The following is a 25,446-nucleotide window of genomic DNA, read 5'->3' on the forward strand; positions in this document are numbered from 1 at the left end:
TAATCAAGGCAGATAACTATTAAAACAAATCTTTATAAAGAAGCGGAATTAGATAAAACTTCAATTAAAATTGGATAAAATAGTGAATTAAAAAAAACAATTTCCATCTGATAGATATAATAATTTATACCAAAATATTTCAATGATAATTAATCACAAAATACAACGTAAATAAATAATTTAAAACTTCAAATACATAAAACGCCTGAATTGGATTTAGATGCAGAAATAAGGGAAGTTAACTTGGGAACACCGAAGTTTGAATACCCTTGCATATTGCAATTCGATCCTTAATAATTAATACAATATAAAAAATATAAATAATAATAAAAATAAATAATTTAAAATTGAAAGAATAGTTTGCGCAGACACGAACAGACAAGATCAACTCGGCTGTTGATGCTGATCAAGGACATAAATACATATCCTAATAATATTATAAAAGAAAATTTTCAAAAATTCTTGTATTTGTTAAGAAATTTTCGGTGTAAACCCAAAATTGTGAGGCATTTTTCGTTTTGCATAGAATTACTTGACAAACTGTATATACTTTATAGGGTTGGAAATGACTCATTTACTGCGTGACAAACTTTTAAATATAATTATAATACCCTTTAAGGGTATAAAAATAAGCTAAACATACAAAAAAAAATTGAATAAAAAATACCAAGTGAAATGCAGTAAATGACAGGGAAGTCTTGCTGCCCAGAACACATCCGTCGTATTCTCCGAAAAATTGATAGCACGTTAATAAATATTAGAAATCGAGTGTCGTTTAAATTGGCAAAGGAGCACATTAGCAATAACTTGGTTCTGGAAAGATGTATATTTCGCGGATAAGTAAAAATTTAATATATTTGGGTGCAATGGAAATTCTTTCGAATTCCAACCGTTAAGCATGGCGGGGACCATGCTATGGTATGGGCCTACATGTCCTCAGATGAAGTCACAACCCTTATTGAATAAGTATTAATATACATATATGTATGTACACGAAAAAAATGTTTTCCTTAGTATCCTTAAAATAATTTTTTTCCCAAGTGAAAATTAATTAATTTGACATAAATGTTGGAACATTTATTTGCGACTTGCGTGAAAGTGTTTTTCTTCTTGGAACTAAAAGTCATAGCCCTTAATTTGCTCTTCCCATCAACGAGGTGATAACTTTGAAAACAGAAATATTTACATACTTCAAGACAGTAAACGAAGAACAGATGTGCTTCCATTAGATATTTATAGTTCATCAATTTCCATTTGATTATATGCATTCAGTTTGCTTTATATATAGTTTGCTATATAAAAAGTTTGCTAAATGGATGGATTAAAATTAGAGGAGAGAATAACTCCCTATCAGAAGAAAGAATTTTGTTTTAAAAAAAGAACTTGTCTCTAAAGATAGATATTTTTAAGAAGTTTGCCAGAAACTCGACAAGTATTTTTGATATGGATTTATGGAAAGCGGTTGAATTCAGACAATTCTTCCAGTAGTTTTGAGGGGAGTTTTTACAGTGAACACTTTGAACACTTTAATCAAACAAACATCGCAATACAAATTCTGTTTAGAGTAATATGTATTGCTTGACTAAAAATGTATATGCCAAAGAACTTATTTGAAGTTTTATAAGCAAATTTCCAGAGTTTTATGACGAAACATTTTGAAAATATAATTTTCATTATTTATCGGAATATTCAGGTTTTTCAGATGATTGTATTGTTTTGCTATTGATTGTTGCTTTGAAATAGAATTTATTTATTTATGTACAGATAGAACTTCGATCACTTGAAATTAATAAAATATAAATTATATATATATTTATGTTTAAAACCATTGAAGTAATGCCTGATTTAATTTCTTTAACCTACACATATTATATTTACAGTTTTACAATTCACAGTTATGCCGTTTTCTCTATATCTAACGATCGTTTGTATGGCAATCGTATGATATAGTGATCCGATTTTCATAAAATTAAAACCGAAATTCTAGAAAAATACAAAAGGGCTATATCTCAAATTTTATGAAAATCTGGTGAAAACCGAAAAAGTTTTTATTTTTAATACTATTAATTTATCGATCGTGTCTATTGCATCTTTATGATATAGTAGTCAAATTTTTTTTTAATTTTAAACAAAATATAAAATGGCGGTATGTTAAATTTGCTGAAAATCTGTTGAAAACTGAAAAAGTTATAATTTTGTTGTACAAATTTTCTGATTTTTATGATATAGTCGTCCGATCCGACATATAAACATACAAGTGAGAGTATATAGAAGACCAACTGCAAAGATTCATTCAGATAGCTTTAAAACTGAGAGACTAGTTTGCGTAGAAACGGACAGACGGACATGGCTAGATAGATCGACTCGGCTGTTGATTCTGATCAAGCATATACATATGTACATATATACTTTATATGGTCGGAGGTACCTCCTTCACTGCGTTGCAAACTTCTGACTGAAATTATAATACCCTGCAAGGGTATAAATATAAGCATGTTTAAATATTATAAACAAATTTGAAATCAAATAACTTCACTAAGCATGCCTATACACTATTTAAAGCGCTGCATAAGCACTCCTCCAAACGTAAACTCTGTCGGTAACATAAACATATAAGTCGCCAGAAATGTGATCGCACATAAATATATGTACATACAAACATGATATGTATTATATATGCAGCGGGCAGAGCCCAGTCAGCACACTGCAAAGCCCGCCATACATACATACATATGTATGTATAAATGCGCATATGTACTTGTATATTACACTGAGCCAACAGCTGCGTTTCTGACGCTCTGGAAAAATACACATTTATACATTTTACCGAAGCTTGTGTAGAGTTAGCTTACTAGAGATATTACAAGATATTAAATTAAATAAAGAACCCATTAGTTGATCCAACAAACATAATTCCTAATTGGGACCTTAATATAACTTCAATAAATACAAAATTAGAGATTTTAAAAGTTAGTACTTTAATTTATAGAATCTTAATTTCATCAAAATAATAATAAGATTACTTCTACGAAAAAAATATAATAATACTAAATATCGTTACCTAACCTAGCCTATCCCTACTTTATATGAACACAAAACTCTTTTAGTGTTCAAATGACTATTCTGAAAATTTTCGGTTATTTTTGACAATTAATTAAACGTATTACTAATTAATTATTAAAAATTAATTATTCAAAAATTCATCTCTCAGTGTAGTGAAGTCAAAACAAAAGGCGACCCGAATAATACACTGTTTAATATCAGCAAAGCTGACTAGAGCTTTTAAATTAACATGATTCTTTTAACTTCAAAGCTCAGTGCTCTAACTAAAAACACATAAACAAAGTAAAAATATGTAAAAATGCATTAAGTTTATCAGTTAGCCTTTGGCTATTTTACGTTAACTTAAAATTTTAATACATAGCTCTGGTATACGGCTTGTCTGCTTGGGAAAGCAGAATAAATAAAGGGTATTAAATAACATAGCACTCACAAACATGTCTGCCTGCATCTTCAACGCCGAAAGATATTTGGAGCTGAAACGAATTCGTATTAGGTTCGTATTTACTATATCATATACATAGCTGCCATAGGAATGATCGGAACATTTTTTTAACAAAAAATATATAATTCCTAGTGATCGAATTGCAATCTGCAAGGGTATAAAAACTTCGGCATGCCAAAGTTAGCTTCTTTTCTTTTTTTACATGTTATACACTAAATATTTTTGGAGTTTATTTTTACAGCTTCTTATACTTATTTCACTTTTCATTTCTTCTGCAGGTTTTAGATATTTCTTTTGCCAACTTTAAAGTTTGAAATAGTTACAGAACCAATTTTATAAATGAAAATACGAATACGAAAAATAATTAACCATATTATTTTACTAAACTACTTACCGAAGGTATAATGCAGCGTTAATGTGGTATCTTTTAAGATTATTTAAGTAGGGAATTCAATTGATTTACATATTTATGATTTTATTGCTATTGATGTGGTTAGTCACAGACTGAGGTACCGAAAGTACATACATATGTACATATATATATAGAATAGTTATTCTTTTCACTCGTCTTAATGTTGATTCTCCATATAAACGGTTTCACAATTATAAATATTCGAACGCGGCTTATTTCAGCACTGCTCGAAGGATGGATGGCGCAACTAAATTCGCCGGCGGGTTGGAGACACTGTTGCCGAATTTGCTTTTTTTCCGTCAAATCTAGCTTTTTCTGAATGCCTTTTGCTAGAAAAATTTACAAACAGCGGCAGCGAAAATTCTGCCTTCTTATTTTGTTTAAATGCTTTTCCCGATTTTTTTTGTTGCGTTCAGCAAAACATGATTAACGAATACTAATCCATCAACGAAACCATTGCTACTTAAGAATCAGAACCTAACAACACGAATCGATGAGATCATTAATATATATATTAATTAAAAATATAATTAAAGAAAAATATCACGGTATGGACACACCGATTTCAAGTAGTTAGAGAGAGCGAGAAGCATACAGTTGAAAACGGCTGTTCGTAAGCGCCGTTCTCAGGCCTGGACAGCGACACGAAACTAAAAATACTAGAAACTTGGATGGCGTTAAGAGATCCCCGACGGCACTTTTAATATTTTGCAAGCGGCAACGAAACCATTGATACTTAAGAATCAGAACCAAACAAGACGAATCGATGAGATTCTTAATATATATTTTAATTAAAAATATAATTAAAGAAAAATATCAGTATTTTTCAAGCGGCTTGCAAAAAGAATAAAAATATTTAATAAAACAGACTGTTTGCGACGGTTTGCCTCTCGCTCTCACGTGCAGGTTCTTCACATATTTCAAATGATAGATCCCGACATATTAAAATTGTTACCGTTTTATTTATTCGTATTTTCCGTTAAATATATTGGGGAATGAAATACGATTTTTTTTATTGTTATTTTATTAAACATTAAATAAATTACAAACTAATATGATAAAAGCAAAAGTATGCTACATGAATTTCGGAGAATGACTATGCTGTTCGCCTATCCTTGCCCAATTTCGATTCTGTTGTCTACTTTTGGGCTAGGATGTATTTTTTATGTCTAACCCCAGCACCACGATGCACATTATCTTAAAGGTCTTTATTCCATTGCAGGGTATTATATTCTGAATCAGAACGCAGTTAGGGAATCATTTCCGAGCCTATAGAATGTATATTATTGATTAATTGATACAGCATTAACAGCTGAGTCGAGCCATCTACGTTTGTCAGATCCGGATCGGACGACTATATCATATAATATTTTAAGAAAAAAACGGATAACTTTTTCAATTTTTTAATATATTTTTTTCTTATTTGAAATATTAAGAATTTCGGTTTTAATTAAAAAAAAAACCCTTTATCGGGAAATTAACAGAAAAAATTATAACTTCGCGGTTTTTTCAACTAATGTTAATTTTTAAGAAATGAACATTTTTTAGCATTTCAGAAATTAAGATTTAGTTTATGAATGAATGTGAATGTAAATTAATTTAATACATATGTGAATACAGAAGTATACATTTTTTTTTTTAACATAAATATATATGAATGTCGGGAATATTCAACTCATACATGATTTACATTGCATTAATTATTAAAGATCCAATTGCAATCTTCAAGGGTATACAAAATTCGGCGAATCGATGTTAGCTTCTTTTCTTGCTTATTTTATTTACCAAATATTCCTTCCCACCTAATACATATGTGTAAACGAAATGACAGAATCTAATTGACAAGTGATAAATAATATTATATTAATTGTCAAAAAGCAAGAGGAGTCAAGTCCAACAGTTTCCGCTGATTTAAGTGAAGATTTTCGCTTGTTGAACCATCGTATCTGTTATCACAATTTATGTACATATGTACATATGTATGTATGCCTTATTCCCCTTTGGTTTTTAGCGCTTCATCAATAACCTCTTTTTGCATCTGAAGTACGTTCGATTGCCCCAAAGAGGAATCAAAGCAGGCGCGATCAAACCTCATCGAACATGTCGGGAGTGGGCCGACTTCAATACGACCGTTGCAAATGGGGCTTAAGCGAAGATCCCTTGAGGTGAAGAGTTACAAACGAACTTTTATGTTTGAGTCGGAGAAGACTCAAGTTCAATCGAACCGAAATTCAATATCGTTCGCCCCACTCGTATTAAAGTTATGCAAGGAAAATAAACCATATTTATTTTTTCAGAATTGCCTTAAAATCCTCGTTGTTATAGCCAGTCATAATACATATAATAGATATAAATGGGAAAATTAATATTTTGAAGAAAGTGGAAATGGAGATAAAAACAAGCTAGCTAACTTCGCCAGGTCGAAATTTGTATTCCCTTGCAGATTGAAATTCGATAATTATGATTTGATACAATATAAATTATATTTATTTAAGTAAAAAAAAAAAACAATGAAGTATTGCCTCACAGTTTTGCATATATGATATAGGCGTCCGATTTTCATGAAACTTTTTTTTTTTTTTTATAAGTGTAGAAGCAGTACAACAAAATATGTATACTTTGACAACACATGGATGTCTTATATAATGCAGGCCAAACCCTGTATCATCGTACAAGGAATACAACATTTTATTACTATTTCACTGGCGTGTCATGGTCTTGGCGAATCCTTGGCGTTTCAGTCGTCTTAGTGGACGGGCAGGTAGTAATCGTCTTGCGAGTCGGCTCTGATGCCTCGGCAGTCTGTCGCTGTATCGGCTGGTGTGACGACCGATCTGCTCCTTAATGGTATATACGTTTAAGTCCCTGTGTAATGTGGAGCAACGCACATACCAGGGGCAGTCCGTTATTTGCCTAAGTACTCGGTTTTGCAGAGTTTGGATGCGTTTATGGTTAGAGTTAGCCGCAATCCCCCATATTTGTATACCGTATAACCATATTGGAGCTATGCATAGGACATACACAGCCCTTTTAGCCCTAAGTGGCATGGTGCTCCTTTTGTTTAGGAGCCATCGCAGTTGCTGCATTCTTTGGCCACACTTTTTCTTCGTGGCTATAAGGTGTGGACCAAAAGTTAGACGTTTGTCGAGTGTGATACCCAGGTACTTGGCTACATTCGGCTGCTCTAAGGTAACTCCTTCCAGCTGAATAGGGGGCGTGGTCGATCTAAGCGTTTTCAGCGTGAAGCATGGATTTACGGTTTTTAGTGGATTTATCTTTAGATTCCATTTCCTACACCAATCTGCCAGAGTGTCAAGATAGCCCTGCAATCCGTTAGCGGCTTCAACGTGGTTCTTGGAGTTGTACAGGACAGCCACATCGTCCGCGTATGTGGCAATTAATGTTTTTAAGGGCGATTCCATAAAGTCATCATTGGGCGTAGGTATGTCTGCAGTGTAAAGCGAGTATAACAGGGGCCCAAGCACACTGCCTTGCGGCACGCCTGCTCTCATTGAGCAAACTGCCGAGTCTGTGTCTCTGATCCTGACTCTGAAAACCCGCCGTTCCAGATATGATTTAAAGAGTCCATAGTATGGTGCTGGTAATAAGTTTTTTATCTTGCATAACAATCCATCATGCCAAACTCTGTCAAATGCTTGTTGCATGTCGATGAAGACTGCGTTGCAGTATTCCTTGTCATCAAACGCCTGGAGGATATGTAGTGCAAGTCTATGGACCTGCTCCACTGTGCCGTGTCCCTGTCTAAACCCAAACTGGTGGTCCGGAAGTAAATGTTGCTGATTTATGACTTCACGGAGCCGGTTGGCAATGAGTCTCTCCCACACCTTGGATAAAGCAAGGAGAAGACTTATGGGGCGATATGACTCAGGATCTTCCTCCGGTTTACCTGGCTTATGGATCAACAGGATTGACGCCATCTTCCATTGCTTGGGATAAGCCTCCACTCTGATTATTGCGTTAAATATTAGCGCAATGTACAGGAGCGCTTTGGTTGGTAAAGCCTTCAGTGTGGCATGGCAGATCCTGTCTGCACCTGGGGTTTTGTTGTTTGGCAGTGTCTTTGTAATGTCAATAATCTCCTCAATCCTGATAGGGCGAATAGGCATGGACATCTGCAGTGGTGTCAGCAGAGTGTTTCGAGTCTCGCTTATATGCTGGAGTGAAGCAAACTCATGCGGAGTGAATCGATCCTCCAGGTGCTGAGCGAACGCGTTAGCTTGCTCCTCCTCATTTTTTGCCAGTTCTCCGCCTGGGCACCTGATTGGAACTTGTCTAAATGGCTGTCTTTTTAGTGATTTTGTACACTTCCATAGCGAATAGTTTGCGTCGACGGTGTAATCCATGTTAGCCAACTTTTTTTTTTCGAAAAAATCACTTCGAAGTTCCTTCAGGACTTCGCGGAGTTGTTTCGCTGCTCTGTTCCACAGAATGCGATCCCAAGGATCTTGGGATCGAATTGCTCGTCTACGAAGGCGCCTTTTGATTTTGAGGAGCTCTCTGGCTTCTCTTGTGAGCACGATACCATAGTAAGTCTGGGCTGTGGGAGTATTTTTTTTTTTTCATGAAACTAAAACCGAAAATCTGTAGTGTGCAACCATATAGTTTGTCGGGGGTTGGCGAGGATCTGAGCTGCTGGGGCACGCTATAAATTTCCGGCTCTAGCTCGTCGGCTTTGGGGGTGGAGGTCTTGCTCACCTAGATCTCGTTCGACGACTACACATAATTATTAACAAGACAAGAAATTAGCGTGCTGCGACAATAGCTAGAAGATAATCGGAAGAACAATAAACAAAATTCACACTAAGAACAAAAGTCAGAAGAAAAGCGGAAGTAGAGAAAACTGAAGAGAAGACAGAGAGAAAATCAATACATCGCAGAGTCACAGATGTTATTGTGCTCGCTTTATGCCCACGCAACCTATGATCACCTGCCGCAAGAGCATGGCTCTGGTGATCCCTTTAGAACCCTACGACCGAGGAGTCATCCTACGAGTCGGTAAATTACGGTTTTTTTTAAGCTTCCATGATTTCAAAAGTTAAAAAAGGTTTAATAAAATAAATTTAAAACTTAAAGCTAACAAAGAAGGTAAATATAAGCTAAAATAAAAATGTAGAATATAAAAGAGGTGCATGTGTGTATATGTGAGTGTTTAAAAATTGTAAAAAAATGTAAAAGAAATATTTTTTCATCTTAAAAGTTTAAATTAAATCGAAATTGTATGCTTAAGTGTTGTTTTAGCTCATGTTTTTTTTTTTTTTTTTTTTTTTTTTTTTAAACTATCGAAATATATGGACTTCATGTCTTTTAGTTTTGGATTTTTTTTCTTAATTTCAGTTGTTGCCATAGTTTAAGTAGATTTCATTTAGTGTATTTTAAATTAAATTATTTTAAATTGTTTTCGTTTTCAAATATTCTCATTTTTCTTGGCATTTGTATGTTTTTATTCGGATCAATAACTTCTTTTAAAACTCACTCAAGTTATCCTTCGGCGAAGATCGATCTCCCTCGACGATTTGCTGGAAAAGGCGGTTAAAGTTCGAATGGCCCGTTCACCCTATTTTCATTACACTATTATCTTCGCTATGCAACAAGAGAACTCCATTTGTAATTGTAATGGATTGTGAAGACATATAAATTTTAAATAAATGTGTGTAAAATTAAAGTTAAGCATAAAACTAAATTAATTATAAATTAAATTAAAATGTTTGCAATTCAGAATAAATTCACATCATTGGCTTCATTAAATTTTAAGCTAGTCGTAAGCAGAGGTATATGTCGAGCATAAATTTTCCAAATTCAAAAGGCATCAGCAACAGTTTTGGGCCAATAATCTCACTGACTTTCTTTGAGCAAATTGGTCGAACAATTATTCAGAAAAAAGGAAGTAGCCAAAATGGGCTTAATAGTTAAAACCCCATTTAATGTTCTTTTACACTTGCACTAATATACTCTAAGGAGGTTAGATCACAGAGGGCGAATGAAGGTTAACCCGCGTGGTCAAAGTCACTTGGGGTCATTTCCCCGGTTACGTAACAAAATTTCACAAAAAAAATGAATCCTCTCTTCAGACGCGAAGCTGGCCAGACCACTTTTCACTTTTCCACGTTTCTAACCTTTTTGATCTGTACAACAAAAATGGTTATTTACTGTGCCTAAAACTTTGCACTTTTAGCGTCCACTTTACCGAATAAATTCTCAAATACCCAAGTCAAAAAATGTGATTCACTGGCACTTTAGGCTAATATTAGCTCTTGTAAGATCTTATTTACGTGTATGCACTTCCGGATCTCGATTGTGCAGTAGCAGCGAAAAATTTCCTAATTGGATTTCAAGCTCTTCTTCACTAGTGCAACTCTGAGCTCGCTGTTATATTTGACCACTAAGCAAGAAATACATAGAGAAGTCAAACAGTACAAAAAAGTACTATCACAAAAACGGCTGAGCCTGGAGCCCCAGAGCACCCGAACGATATGTCTAGAACAGTGATGCCAATATTAAAAAAAAAGGCAGATTGAGAAAAAAAAAACAGGAAAGATAGGATGAAAATATTATAAAAAGGATAGAAAAAGGACAAAAAGTTTGTTTACAGTAATTTTATAATATTGTTATTAAGATAATAGTTTTAAGGCATCTTCGATTATTTTTCCTTCGTCATTATTGCTGTCCTCATAAGTAGCCATGGAGCCAATTAATTGGAGATACTTTTCAGGCAAGTTATAATTATGACAACATAATTTATGGCGACGCAATCCGAATCTGAAGAAAGAATACATGTACATGAATTTATAACGTAACTTTTAAAAAATATGTATATTTACCTAATCGCCAAAATGGCATTTAATGTATATATGTACCTCTAAACGGTTCCTAATTTTGGTTTTCTCCAAGTTTAATTGGCTGAAAACTCTCTCTACCTCAGCATTTGAACATGGCTATGAAAGCAGGCTGAGAGTGAAATTCACCAGGTCCTCATAGGGGTTGTTGCCTGCAGAATCCCGATACCTCTTCACTTCTGACCAAAATTTTGAAGTATTTTCAATGTTCTCCCAATTTATTAGGTGAATATTGGAATATTGTGAAATTATTTTGCTTTTAATCTCAGGATGTATTGAAAATATATTTAAAATAGGCAGGATTGAGTCCTTTTTGGATTTTAAAATACGATCTACCGAAAATGCGTCTATTTTTTTTAACGTGGAATAATTGTCAGGCAATCTAAAAAACATCCAAAAATTTGTTGTATTTCAAAAATAATATTTATATATAGTAACATATTTACCTTTGCTTTAATTGATTCATCAATTCGATCACAAAATCTGTACAGGTACGCCGAATTTTTAACTCTTGCATCATCAATTGTCCCTTTTAAATTTGACAAACTGGATTCAAATTCATATCCCAAATACAAATCTTGTCTTATATGTTGTTCAAATTTTTTGTCGAGAACGTTAACTTCAACTTCGATCGGTATTATTTTCTATTTGAGGCAATTAATGCTCACAATGAAATCGCCCAGTAATTTGGTTGCGTTTGCGTCTTTGCTTTGGAAATTTTTATTGATTCTTGCCATATCGTCAAGAATTGGCTTCAAAAACAGCAAATATAAATAATTGACGTCATTGTATAATTCAGTCAATATATTTGCTTTGTGGCATTTTTCTGCCAACGCTGCAGTTTGAAAATGCAATTTTAGTTCAATCCACTGAATTATTATACGTTTGACTGCGTTTTTAATAGACAGCCATCTTGTGTCAGCGACTCTGGTGATTTTAAGAGGAGCCTTGTGATGCATAAATTAAAATGAAATATATAATATTAAATGGGATAATGGGCACATAAGTTATGATTGCACATATATGTATATGGTTATATTTTCAATACAAACAACTGGGACAAGTACGAACAACAAACTGCCTATTGCAGTATAGTTAATATTAAAACAAACACAATAGTAATCCATTAAAAATTTGCCTACTTGAACTCTTACAGAACCAAGCGTACGTTTCACTTATAAGAAATTCAAGCCCTTCCGGTAAAACCACCTTGCAAGCAGCATTGACAGCCAATTGGACTGAGTGGCACACACATTTAAGAAGAATCAACGACGGCACGCTTTTCTTTAATAATGTATAAACGCTTTTTTTCTACCCACCATCACACTGGCGTTATCAGTGCCGATTCCTATCATGTTTGATACGGTAATTTTAAGGCGAGACAGCTCATCCAGGAGGCACTTGGAAATGTTAAGTGCGTCTCCACTTTCAATTGACACAAGTGAAAGGAATGTCGATTGAATTTTCTCGCATTGAGCGCTGTAATATATTATAGCAACCCCTGAAAACACAAAAATTTTAATATTGATATAAGGTTACATTAACGACTGTTACTTACCTAGAAGCTTGGTTATACTTATATCGGTAGACTCATCAATTAACAGACTGAACTTTTCGTTGCCCAGGTCAAGACGCAGATCTTCATTAAAGTGCACAGATACTACATTTTTAATAAGGTTAGTGCACTTGGTTCTGTGTAATTTAACCTTCTTCGCTCCAAAATGTGTTTTCAACAATTCACATAGGTGGCCAACCGGCTCAATAGCACGATGCTGGGCTATAAACATAGCTATCACAGCTTCTTGGCGACAAGTTTCTGAAGATTTGACCGGTTTGAAACCAATTTTACTTTGTTTCAATAAACTTGATGTATTTTGTGCATGTTTTTTGGTCGTCATGTGCGCTCTTATTTGGTTAATTTTACAGTTAATACTGCATTTGCAGTATTTGCAATAAGCCTTAACTTAACTTAAATAATTTGTCCCCCAATGTAAGCGCTAGCCGCTCAGTATTGCTGTGACGTCATAAGCAAGTGAGCCACCGCCGCGGCGCACTGGCTGTGGCCGTCCAAAATCTTTGAAAAAGACTGCATGCAGAAATTTGAACACGCATACAAACGTGCGAGCGCTTGTACACATATGTATACACATATGTATACACAGAAACGAGAGCACAGCGCAAAGAAACGTACCCCTGCTCATCGTTCCACGGTCGATCTGCCACTGAAAAGTAGAGCTGGAAAACAATCGATGGCACTATCGATGTTTCTTAAATTTTCTAAACATCGATGGCTCATAGGCCACTATCGATTGTTTTTAATTGTATCTGCGCATTGCAATGCATTGGGGCAACGTGTAAGTAAAATTGGTTTTGTCTCGCATTATTTTGTTTTTTTTTTATTAAATTTATGATTATATATAGTGGACTATTGTATTTTTTAGTAAAATTAATATCAACTGGCAATAAAGAAAATGTATTTGAGGATGACATATAGCAGCATACAAATAAACGCAAAAGGGAAACGTCGCTGGCTTGGCAGGTTTTTAAGAAATGCAAGGAGAGTAATATGGCGATTTGCAACCAGTGCACTATGGGCCAGGAAGTTCATATTTTGGCCAAAACTCTGTAACTTCTAAAATGAATTTTTTAGAGACGTGAAATTTGGCATGCACATTCTCAAAACATTGAATTTTATGTGTTCAAAAATTAGTAATAGAAAATATTTTTTTTTATGAAGTTATGAAGTTGAAAAATATTTCCTTTTATTATGTTTTTCATAAAAAATAAAAAACCAGCAATTCGATTTGGATCTCACTTTACAGAAATGAGTATTTAGATAATATTTATTAGAAAAAAATATATTTGTTGCATTAAATGCAGTCGTTTTTTAGTTTTAAGCCCCTTAAGTTCAAATTTCTAGTCTCAATTACATGAACGTCTTTGAAGCAATCTACCGCAATTTTTGTTTTTTACTTCCAATATGGTCTCTATTACAACAAAAACAAAAAAAAAAATATAAGTTTAAAAATTTAATTTTGGTATAAAAAACCTCAGAGTGCGAATTTGGGACAGCTTATACGTAAAAGCGAAATATTCAAAGTTATTTTTAAGATTTTTTTCAATTTGATCGGAGGTGGTACGTCGAGGTACCCTAAGTTTGAAATCACAATTTGTGAAAAATGGGTTAAAAACTGTGTTCTTTTTAAATTTGTTTGTAAAATAATAAGTGTAATATATAAAAAACATCTTTTTTTTTAATTTTGGGTTCTATTAGTTTCATTAAAAGCATTTCGATGTGACTATAGCTGCCCGCTTGGGGGCAGGAAATTTTTATTTTTGCCAATAAAATGGAAAAATTAAACGCAAATATCCACTTTGATTAGCTGCCATCTCGTACCCATTGAATAGAGAGTAATAAAATTTTGAAGAAAGATAGCTTAATCTATCCTCTTTATAATGCAATTGTTTTTTTTTTCTCATTTTCTTAAAACCATTTTTGACCCTTTTGGCCAAAATCCGGGCCGCCTGGCCCATAGTGCGACGGTGTAATCCATGTTAGCCAACTTTTTTTTTCGAAAAAATCACTTCGAAGTTCCGTCAGGACTTCGCGGAGTTGTTTCGCTGCTCTGTTCCACAGAATGCGATCCCAAGGATCTTGGGATCGAATTGCTCGTCTACGAAGGCGCCTTTTGATTTTGAGGAGCTCTCTGGCTTCTCTTGTGAGCACGATACCATAGTAAGTCTGGGCTGTGGGAGTATTTTTTTTTTTTTTTCATGAAACTAAAACCGAAAATCTGTAGTGTACAACCATATAGTTTGTCGGGGGTTGGCGAGGATCTGAGCTGCTGGGGCACGCTATAAATTTCCGGCTCTAGCTCGTCGGCTTTGGGGGTGGAGGTCTTGATCACCCAGATCTCGGACAACGACTACACATTACTATTAAAAAGACTAGAAATTGAGCGTGCTGCGACAAAAATAAAAGCTAGAACTAAACCGGAAGAAATGATAAACAAAATTCACACCATAAAAAGAAGACAGAAGAAAAGCGGATGTAAAAAAAACTGAAAAGAAGACAGAGAAAATTCAATCATTGCGGAAACACGGATGTTACTGTGCTCGCTTTATGCCCACCCAACCTATGATCACCTGCCGCAAGAGCCTGGCTCTGGTGATCCCCTTTGACCCAATAAGAAATTATAAAATTTAAGAAAAATATATTTATGCATGCTCTTTCAGTTTGAATTAAATTTAAATTTTATCTTTAAATGTTCTTTTAACATTAAAATTTTAAATAATAGAATGGAGTAACTTAATTTTTTTTTTTTGTGCGTTTTAATTCTCTAATTTCAGTTGTTGCGATAGGTTAAGTAGGTCATTTTTAGTTAGTGCATGGCAAATTTGATTTGTTTGTTTTGAATTCGTTTTGATTCGTTACAAATTTTTTTTGTATTCTCGTTTTCTTGGATTTTTCTTTTAAATTCATTATATATCTTCATTCGAAACTACACCATTTTTTGTACAACTCACTCATTTGTTCCATAGGCGAAAGATCGATCTCCCTCGAAGAATAGCTGGAAAAGGTTATAGTTCGAAAGGCCTCTGGCTGTAACCTGTGTTTACTTCATTCTTCATTATTATTTTTTTAAGCAACAAAAGAATTCATTTCCTAATTTTAAATTAAATATTTGGAATAATATAGTATTTTTAAATTTTTTAAAGTTAAATAATTTAAAAATTTATAAAATCGTTAAGTTTAAGATTTAAAGGAAATTGTTTCAAATTCAGCATAATATTCATAGGATTTTTGTGGCTTCATTCATTTTTGTTTAGGCGAGTGTAAGTAGGAAGGCTTTTAAAGGTCGAACATAATTTCCATAATTAAAGCACGAGTTAGCAGCAGTTTGTGTCAAAATTTAGACAAGTATTTCAGAGCAAATTTAGCACAACAAAATCGGGAAAAACGAAGAAGGCAAAATAGGCCTTAGAGGGTTAAAACCCATTTAATGAACGTCTGGCACTAGCACAGATCCTCACTAATGGAGGTTAAAATTTTCACCAGCCGATATGGCGGCTAATCCGCATGGTTGGGGTCACTAGGGGTTATTGCCCTGGTTACATAACCTAGGTTTCCCGCACAACACAAAAAAATCGCCTCTCTAGGCGGCGCCACTGGCCAGCAAATGTGTTGCGCATCCGCGCTGTTGGTCAGCCGTTGCTCAGCGCTGCTCCTCAGGTGCCGCTGCAACTCCCCATCACTTCATGCCCCCTTGCTTAGGGGTGCCCCTTCTTTGGCGTTTTAAATTTCTTGCTGCAGGGCCCAATCTGTAATTTTTAAATTCACACAGTCAGCACTGGATAAAATGAACACGGCATTAAAATGTTTACCCGCTGGCCGAGCCCTGGCACTGACATAAAGTCGTCTCCCTTCCGAGAAAGGCCTTCTCGCCTTTTGACACTGGCCATGAATTTCAACTGCCTTGCTGCCTCCACTTTTAACACCTTCCTGCCCTGGGCAAAAAAAAAGAGTTATTTACTGTGCCAACACTTTGGCATTCATATACTCACTTCAGTATGAGCTTTTAGCTGCCGCTTTAACACTTGGTTTCCGATAATCGCGAGTCACTGACACTGTCTAATTATTAACAATTATGAGCACTAGACACGTCTATGCTCTACCAAGGTCTTGATTTAAAAAGACCCCCCCACGGAAACGGAAAGACTGCTTGAGTTCCGCAACAGATAACCAAAAATTTCCAAATTGGAAAATATGCTCTTCTTCTTCTTCAGAGCAAATGTGAGTTCGCTGTTAAATTTGCCAAAACGCGTTTTGGTGAAATGCAGCTCTACACATTACGGCACGTGCCGGCAAGCTTGCTTAAAGCTTAGTTACGTAGCCGCATAACAGCCTTTACGTTATCGCCAACACTGGCGAAGCTAGGCTTAGGCTTCGCATAAAGTGTAGCATCCTTCTAGGCTGATTTTTCCTTGGCAGGGTCTTCAGTCGCCACTACAAGTATGGCCCTTATTTATACGGGTCTTGTTTTTCTTACGCGGTGTTGAAGTCATTAAGGATCGCGGTAGTTTTTGCGCAGGCAAGTAGTTAACCTGGCGACTTCCTTGAGGCATCTGCTAGTGATGCCAGTACTGCCTGCGTTAGGGCTGGGCATGAGATGCTCCAAGGTTTCGGTTGCCTCAGATTCATCGCATTTCCAGCAGTTGCCGTTGTTGGTGATGCCCAGCCTGAATGCATTGCGGCAGCAAGGCAGTCACTCGTAAGAATTCCCACTAATAGTCTGCAGGATTTTCGGGATAGATGCTGTACGTAGCGGTTGAGTTTGTCATTGCACTCTTTGCACAAGATTTTAGATGTTTTGCAGGTAGCGGAGTTACCTTTCCACCTGCTTTTTGCTATTACGTCCACCCGCCTCTCCAACTCACTTTGGAGCATTCTTAAAGAGACTCTGACGTTTTCTGTTCTATCGATAGCCAGGACGACTCCTTCCTTTGCAAGTTCGTCTGCGTTTTCGTTTCCATTTATGCCCTTGTTGCTGGGAACCCAGTAGATCCACACTGACGTTGTCGTGCTTAGGATATCTAGTGCGGCCCTGCTTGCCAGTACATTTTTGGAACTGACTGCTGACGATTGCATAGATCTAATCGCCGCCTGACTGTCGACGAACAGGTTTACCGCCTCACATGGGCGGGCTATTTCCTGCGCAAGCTCTGCCGCCTTCCGCGAAGACTTCCGCCTGGAATATGCTGCATTGGCTTGGTAGCTTATACGACAGCCTCGTCTCGGGGTCTGTACAGTATTTGCCCGCTCCAACTCATCCTTCCATCTTGGAGCCGTCAGTGTACATGTTGAGGTATTGACCATGGTCCTGAACCGTTTTCCAGTGTTCAGGTCCCATGAATGTTGATGTTTTCACATCAGGGCATGTTCTAGGCGTCATATAGTTAGATACACTGCTCACGGTTCGACCAATTGAACTGAGCCCGTAACCTTTTTCCGACAGCGCTACTAGGCGTTGTGCAGCCTTTCCCGCGGTCTATCGTTTTGAGTAAAAAAGGGGTGAGGCTTATCGGCCTTTGGACTGACGTGTCTGCTCTTCCCTGCTTTAGACAAGAAGACAATCCTGAAAGTCCTTCATTGGATTGGGATATAGCCCGTACAAAGACAGGCTGTGTATATTGCTTATAGCCATGGAGCGATGACTTCTGCAGCATGGCTGGAAATATTCCATCTAGTCCTGGTGCTTTTACCCTCGCGAAGGAGTCTATAGCCCAGTGAACTCTTCTAGAGGATGAGATCATTTGGGAGATGGTCTTCCCTGGTTGGTAGTACCTGGTGCTCGTTAGCATCGGTGATCTCTGTGCAACCTGGGAAGTGCGCGTGCATTAGTGCTGTTAGGGCCTCTTCGCTGCCCTCAATCCACTGTTCGTCGTCGCGTTTGAGCTGACTCTGTATGGTGTGTTGCTTTGAATGCAACTTCCGTAGTCTAGCCGTTTCTGGTGTCGTCTCTAAGTTGGAGCAGAAGTTTCTCCAAGAGCTTTTTTTCCCCTGCGTATTTCCTTCTTGTAGTTCCTTAGCAGGATATTGTATTCCTCGTTGATTATATCATTCTTCGCCTGCTTGGCGAGTTTGAAGAATTCTCTGAGGTTATCGCGTTGGAGCGAGAGGTCCTCGTTCCACCAGAGTGGTCAGGTCCTTTTCTTGCTTCTTGAAATCGGGCATGATGCGCGATATGCGCGTAGTAATTCCATTAAGAGGGTCTCTAAAGACTTTTTATATTTTGGGACCTACAAAGGTGTGTTCCTCACCCACGTTTGCTATATATAAATTTGTAGATAGAATAAACTCTAAAAGTGACTCATCTCTGTCGTTTATGCCGGGGTTTCCCCATACGCTGAGGTGCGCATTGGCGTCTGCACCCACGATCAGTTGCTGGTCCTTTGGGCTGAGTTCTTCTGGACGAGCCTGCCTATCGTGTGCCTTGTACCATTAGGCACTTCTTCTCGCTTTCTAGCAACACCACAGTCAGGTCGTCCGAGCTGTAATGAGACTTAAAATTTAGCTTTGCCTACGAGTCAGACGTGTTTTCCTTTGCTCAACCTTCGCTTTAAGATTTCACCGTGAATATTTATTCTACAAAGCCAAATTTTTAGCAAGTGATCGGTGTTTTGGCGATCTTTATTTACCCAAAACATCTAGATTATCTCATATAAAGACAGTGACTTTAATTTCGAAAAATATTATTTCGCTCTTGTTTTCTTGTGCTGTTCTTTTACCGCTTACTGCTGCATCGGTTTCAGTGTTGTTGTTGCTGCAAGTGATCTGCATACCTCGAACAATCACACAAACTCATATTTTCTTGAGCTTAGATAAAAGCTTATATTTTTCTCTCGCTCTGTTTCTATTACTTGCGAGTGCTTATTGCGATTTATTTTTATTTCAACATAATGTCACCCTGTTGTCACGGATTGTCCACATGGCCGCAAAATTCCTTCGCGGCAAGACACTGTTTATTGTTGGCTGTGCACTAATGCCTCACACCGGGGCTTTCCCGATCTTGGGCACGTTGGCCCGCGCATCGCTGACTACATACTGGATCACGCTGGCTTGGATTGGACGTGCCCCGTGCCTACATATCAAATCTGAAATGCGGATTTTTATGAGACAAACCCATTTGGAGTTTCAATCTTTGGCGGCTGGGTTCAAGGAATTAGAAAGCTGTTTCCAGAAAACGGAATCTTTCTTCAAAACGATGAACCTGATAAGCGTCACACCAAATAGCAATACGGGAACTATTTTTAATAATTGCCTGTTGGAGACCCTGCGAGCCCCTTTTGCTGTTTAGCTTACGTAACCCTCCCAATGGTGATACCAAGGGTGTTGCCGATGACTCAGCTGCCGATGTCGCGGCGTCTGGTCACGTATTGAATGCTGCCTCTTGCACTGGACTAGCCGATATCGTCGCATCTCCGATCTTTCAGCCAGTCAACTTGGATCAGGCAACTACGTCGCACGCTGCTGCCGCAAGCAGAGCCTTGCTGGCCTCGAACCAACTGAGGGATGCTCACTCTGCGATCGGCCGGCGGTCACCATCGCATATCCTCCGATTTCTAGCGTCAGACCACACCATTCACCTATCTCTGGAGTTACCTTAAGGAGTCCGGCGCCTCTTGCTGGCGTTTCCAAAAAAAAGGCTAGTTTTTGTCTCGCCTTAATCCTGCTGCATCTGTGAAAGACGTCCGTATTCACTTGAGCACCAAATTGAGTGTTTCTTGTAATGAATTCTCCCTCTAAAAATTCAATTTTAAGCAGAAACGAAATATTTCTTCATTTAAAAATGCACTTTCTGACATGCTATTGTTCATTAATTCCTTTACAAGAATAACTCTCGGGCTGGAGTGCCTCTGATTTCCTCAACCAGGACTCCAAAAAACTAATCAACTCGTTTTCTTTGCACTATCAGAATGCTCGTAGTCTGTTGGGAAAACTTAGCGAGCTGCACGCTAATAGTGCCTTCTTCGAGGCCAACGTTATTTCTTTCACTGAAACGTGGGTTAACTCCTCTGTTTCTGATTGCGAATTATTCGTTGGCAACTATATTGTCTACAGGCGTGACCGTTTCTTATTGCTGTGAAGTCTGACCTAATTTCTGAACTGGTTCCCATAACCTACTCAGAACTCTACAGAACCTGTCCTTAATCCAGGGAATTCACTCAACTCTGGATGTTAATGACCATTTGATAGCTATGGGCTATTTTAACATTCCTTCCATATCTTGGATGCCATCACCTGACACAAATTTTCTGGTTCCTACTGCACCTCATGACTTAGTCCATGGTCTTATTGACCTTTCTTTGGGCCAATTGAACTACGTTAAGAACTGTGGTGATAAAATCTTAGACCTTATCTTTGCGACCTTATCTCCTGTCCTGAAGAAGCTTATTATTATAATTCTTGAAGCGTCGTTTCCTTTACTTCCTAGTCCAGAAGATGAACCAACAACTTTTCGCTGCTTCCGCAAAGCTAATTTCAATGGCATTAACTCCTATTTATCCCTAGCTGATTTGACTTTTTTTTTATTATCTAGACGACCCCAATATCATGGTTAGGCGCTTTTATGACATTTTATACTCTGCCTTTGACATATATGTCCCATCCTTTCCTTCTCGTCGACTTTCTTACCTTAAAAACTTGAAGTCAAGACTTTACAAGAAATTCACCAGGACTGGGTCACAGGTGGACCTTTCTAGATATTTGACAGCTCGCACAAAATTCACCTTAATCGGTGTAGAAATGAGTTCCAGGCTAATCCTAAGCAACTTTACGCGTTTTTTAATTCATTTTCATGCCCACTCTATGCAAAGACGATGTTTTTCAGAATCTCAAGACACTAAAGCCATCCTTTTCTTCTGGTCCAGATCTCTTTCCTAGCTGTGTTTTGAGACACGGTGCTGGTGCTTTATGCCTACCTCTGTCAATTCTTTTTCAGATGTCTCTTGGGCTTTCATTTTTTCCAGAAAGTTGGAAGGAATCTTTCATCATTCCTCTCCATAAAAAGGGCAGTATATCTGATATCGAAAACTAAAGAGGAATTGTTAAGCTTAGTGCTATTCCCAAGTTATTCGAACTTTTGATTACTTATAATTAGAGTAACCTGTAAAACCTGTATTCCCACAACTTTTGGTTAATAATGATCTTTACAGAAAACAGAATATATGTAGCTCCATTGCACAGTGGGAGAAACAACTGATTTAGCAGCGATAAATTCAGATTTCAACTTTAATCTTGGCGCCAATATCTATCTATAATCGATTATTAATACATCATATAGGACAAAAACACTTAACGATTCGTATTTGTAACGGAACTGCCTTTCCTTGGGCAACGCCAGGCTAGCTCAGTAAGCCCAGGGCTGGGTCCGACCCAATGCCCGCAGTACGCACAATTAAATATCGGAATAAATCGGACGTCTCTGAAAACACTCCTCACGAAACACAACTCTCATCACTAATTACAACAAAAACAGAAAAAAGGTAAATAAACAATTAAATATAGACGGACGGACACGGCTGAGACAAATTGGTGGCATTGGTGTTTCTGCCCAACGCACCCACCCATCCTGTGATGCCTTCTGGTTATCTAGGGGTATCCCCCATCTCCGGCGGACCGGAGCCTATTCTATGCGGTCTGGCGACCGACTCATCTCCCCCAGGTAAACTGGTCTACTCCATTTTCATTATAATATTTTATTTTAATTTATATGTATTTACAAACGTATACTTCTTTTTGCTATGGGTCATCACCTCGCTCCCGGCAAGAGCGTGGCCTTAGCCAGGGATGCGCTTGCGCCAAGGCTGCCTCTTTTGGGGACTCAAAACTCCCGGAGGAGAAGCGCTTCAATGATTCGGCCTCAATCAGCCACAAAATTATGTTTCCCCCTTTTGTCCCTAATCCCTGCTGGAGCTCCAATAAAAATATAGGGGTATGGGTGTTTGCAACAAAAACGCAAAGAAAGAAATACGACCGGCTTCTACTCCGTTCCCCTTTGATCACAGCGCTCGTGTTGCACCAATCCCGGACCCGGGATACGGTCAAGCGGAGGACACGGGTAACGAACGAATGCAACACTAAACACTTAATATTATCCTAATTTAAATAGCAAACTAAATTAACAACTATATGGCCCCCCCTTTTGATGGCCCTTTCCGGAACGGACTCACCGGATTGGCTGGCGGCGCTCTGGGCTTCTGCGGCGGCTCTGGTCACGGCCTCGGCGAATGCAAGGCGGCTCCGGCTACTACGCTACAGTTTAGGCGGTGTTGAGGCGGCGCTTCGGCGGCGGCAAGGCGGCCCTACGGCGGCTCTGACTACGGCTCCGGCTTCTCTGGGGATGGCTCCGGCTGCTCTGGTGATATCTCCGGCTTCGGCTCAAGTGGCGCTACGCGAGGCGGCGGCAAGCGCCGCTCCGGCTACTGCGCTGGCTTAGGCGGTGCAGCGGCTTTCTGGCGGCACTGAGGCGACGGAACTGAGGCGGCGGCACTGAAGCGACGGAACTAAGACGGCTCTGGGCCACGGAATGGAGGCGGCGATCGGTCACGTCGTCCACCTTTTCCTCGTGGTCACGTTCGTTCTTCCCGACTTTTTTCACAAAATCCGTCGCACACGTTTTCATCCACAATTTTTACTGCCGGGTTTTTTCCATTAGCACCTCTATTTATACCCCAGGTTCCTTCCCTCTGTTTCAGAGGTCCAGTCGTTACTTTTCCTATTCCTTCATTGCCTTTGCCGAGAGAAAGGGCAAGAACCCTTTACTCTTGGGCCGCATTCGAACTTCCCGGTTCGCTCATTTTCCTCGCCCCCTCCTGGTCCTACCAATTCTACCTATCCCTATCGATACATCGATAGTCCTTCAGCCCCTTCCCACCCGAAATGCAACACATTTGTTTCTATAGTCGCATAGTAGTAAAGCTTCAAACACAACATATGTATCATCAGCTGCTGCCAACCGTTTTCCTGCTAATTTTGACGACGCGCTGCTATTTGCATAAAATTTTCTTTTTTCACATCGCGATCCAACTTTTATATGAAGAAAGACGTATGTTATTAAAGAAAAAATAAGTGTGTGTGACCTGTGATTGTGTTTTGTTTCAAAATTCAGTACTAATATGTATGCTTTGATGAGATTTTATGGTTACTGATAAACTAATCTTTAGCAGAACTGAACTTTTAAGGTTCGACCCAAATCGATATAAATTTTTTTGTTTAAATTGGTCAACGTTTTGCGCTTTGAAAATTTCCAATTTGAGCCGCATATTACTTTTAAATACATTTTTTCAGGTACAATGTTAGTTTCCAAACGAGTGCATTTTCATTATGGCATATGGAAAAAGATGATTGCAAAAAACTTTTGGCTGTAGAAACATATATCTACAGCAATATTATTGATAAAACTATTTATGGAGATAGTAAATGTGCTAAAATAGCTGTCAAAATAAAAAATGTCATCAAAAAATTGGCGATAAAATGGAAAGAGAATCATCGAATTCTTAAGAATTTTAAAACACGATGGAGTACTTGGCTCATACACTTCTTCTTTTATCAGACCCATTCATAGCGATGCTATCAAAAAGTTCAGTTTCCCCTTCCAAAAAGGATGAGCTAATAGATACAGATATTATCAACCATATATTAAATAAAGACTTAGAGGAAAACTTTTCAGAATACACCTCATCAGATACCGAGTAGAGCTACAATTTCGGAAATTATAAATTTAATTGACTAGATGTTCAATTGAAAAAGTCATTTTTAAAGTTGTTTTTATTCGTGTAATATTCAATTATAAATAAATGTATGCTTCCAGAAAAGACATATTTTTTTCAAAATGTTGGAATATATTTCTGATTATATTTCCTCTTTATCTTTATTCAACTTATATAGTTGTCCAATTCATACCTAATTTTATAAAAATGTATATATGTATATATTTCTCATAGAAAAAAATACATGAAAATTGGTGGAAAAGATTCCTCAGAATCGAGCAAAACAGGCCAGCTATCAAATCGAGCAGTTTTGAACGATATTAGAAAAAAAACTTTCATATACCTACCCTGGAAGAAAAACATATTTCAATAATAATTTTGATTATGGATATATTTATCTACAAAATGAAATTATCCGTACGAAAATAGAATCTATTTTGCGGAATTTATCAATAAATTGCCACTAAATCAGCCGTTTCTCCCACTGTGCATTGTCTTAATTTAATGAGAGATTGAGAAGAAATTCCTTTTAAAGCAGATGAAGTTGACCGATGTCCGCCAAATTAGCGTCGATAAGTTAGCGTAGATATTGAACGGCGGGGAAATGGAACATAGAGGGATTTTTAATTTATTTCGAAATTAGGCACTAATTCGAACAAAATAAAGTTTATAAATGCAAAAAAAAAAAAAAAATACTATTGTTTTTTGTTGGGTTTCAAAGTATTTCACCCTTGGATATATTAAAAAAATATTTTTCGGCTAATTATTTAGACTTTCATCTAAATCCGTTCATTTATTCAGGAGAAATTACCTATTTCGATTCTTTTCAATTATTTTAGTATATACCATAGCGGTATGATTATGAACACCCTCACACACTACGACAAGAAAATCGATGCTAACATTAAAAAAATGTTAATGAGCGTAAATGAAAGCACGGTATCTCAAACGATACGGAAAAATATTCTTTAATTCCGAATTAGATTTTAATTCGATCTAACCGTCAGATTTTGAGAAATTCAAGTCTCTGTTTTCACACCTCATTAATAAACACTGGCTTCATATCGAGAGGAGCGCCTCCCATTCTCTGTCGATGATGACCCCACCAGAAAAAATTCTTATTGACTATTTAAACAATTAGTGCCGCTGACCCGGCGACCTTTGTTCCACCTTAATGGCAATAAATAAGCAGATTGTGTTTTTTTTATTGACAAAAAAAAATATATATATTAAACATCCACTTTAATTATTCATTATTATTTCTGTATTTTGTACATAGGTTGCTTTTCACTTATGAACCTTGTGATACACGACATTTTTGTTTTATTTTCAGTTGCAAACAAAAAAACGCAGATGGTCTTCCGACCCGTGAAAAACATTCCGACGTGGGAAAAACATGAATG

The 25,446-nt window shown here is 37.3% G+C and overlaps 2 long non-coding RNA genes across 2 annotated transcripts; both read right to left on the reverse strand.

The window, feature by feature from the left end:
- Window positions 1-10,532: 10,532 nt before the first annotated feature.
- On the reverse strand, window positions 10,533-11,458 carry LOC147643074 (uncharacterized). Its single transcript, XR_015272596.1, has 3 exons — window positions 11,218-11,458; window positions 10,757-11,153; window positions 10,533-10,694 (listed from the first exon to the last, which is right to left on the reverse strand). It is a non-coding gene; the product is annotated as an uncharacterized LOC147643074 (long non-coding RNA).
- A 3,515-nt stretch (window positions 11,459-14,973) lies between these two features.
- On the reverse strand, window positions 14,974-16,579 carry LOC147643075 (uncharacterized). Its single transcript, XR_015272597.1, has 3 exons — window positions 16,337-16,579; window positions 16,157-16,279; window positions 14,974-16,093 (listed from the first exon to the last, which is right to left on the reverse strand). It is a non-coding gene; the product is annotated as an uncharacterized LOC147643075 (long non-coding RNA).
- Between the last annotated feature and the right edge of the window lie 8,867 nt (window positions 16,580-25,446).

This window comes from Drosophila serrata, unplaced genomic scaffold (assembly GCF_035046125.1).
Source record: "Drosophila serrata isolate PLE 108 unplaced genomic scaffold, ASM3504612v1 contig_293, whole genome shotgun sequence".
NCBI classification, from domain to species: domain Eukaryota; kingdom Metazoa; phylum Arthropoda; class Insecta; order Diptera; family Drosophilidae; genus Drosophila; species Drosophila serrata.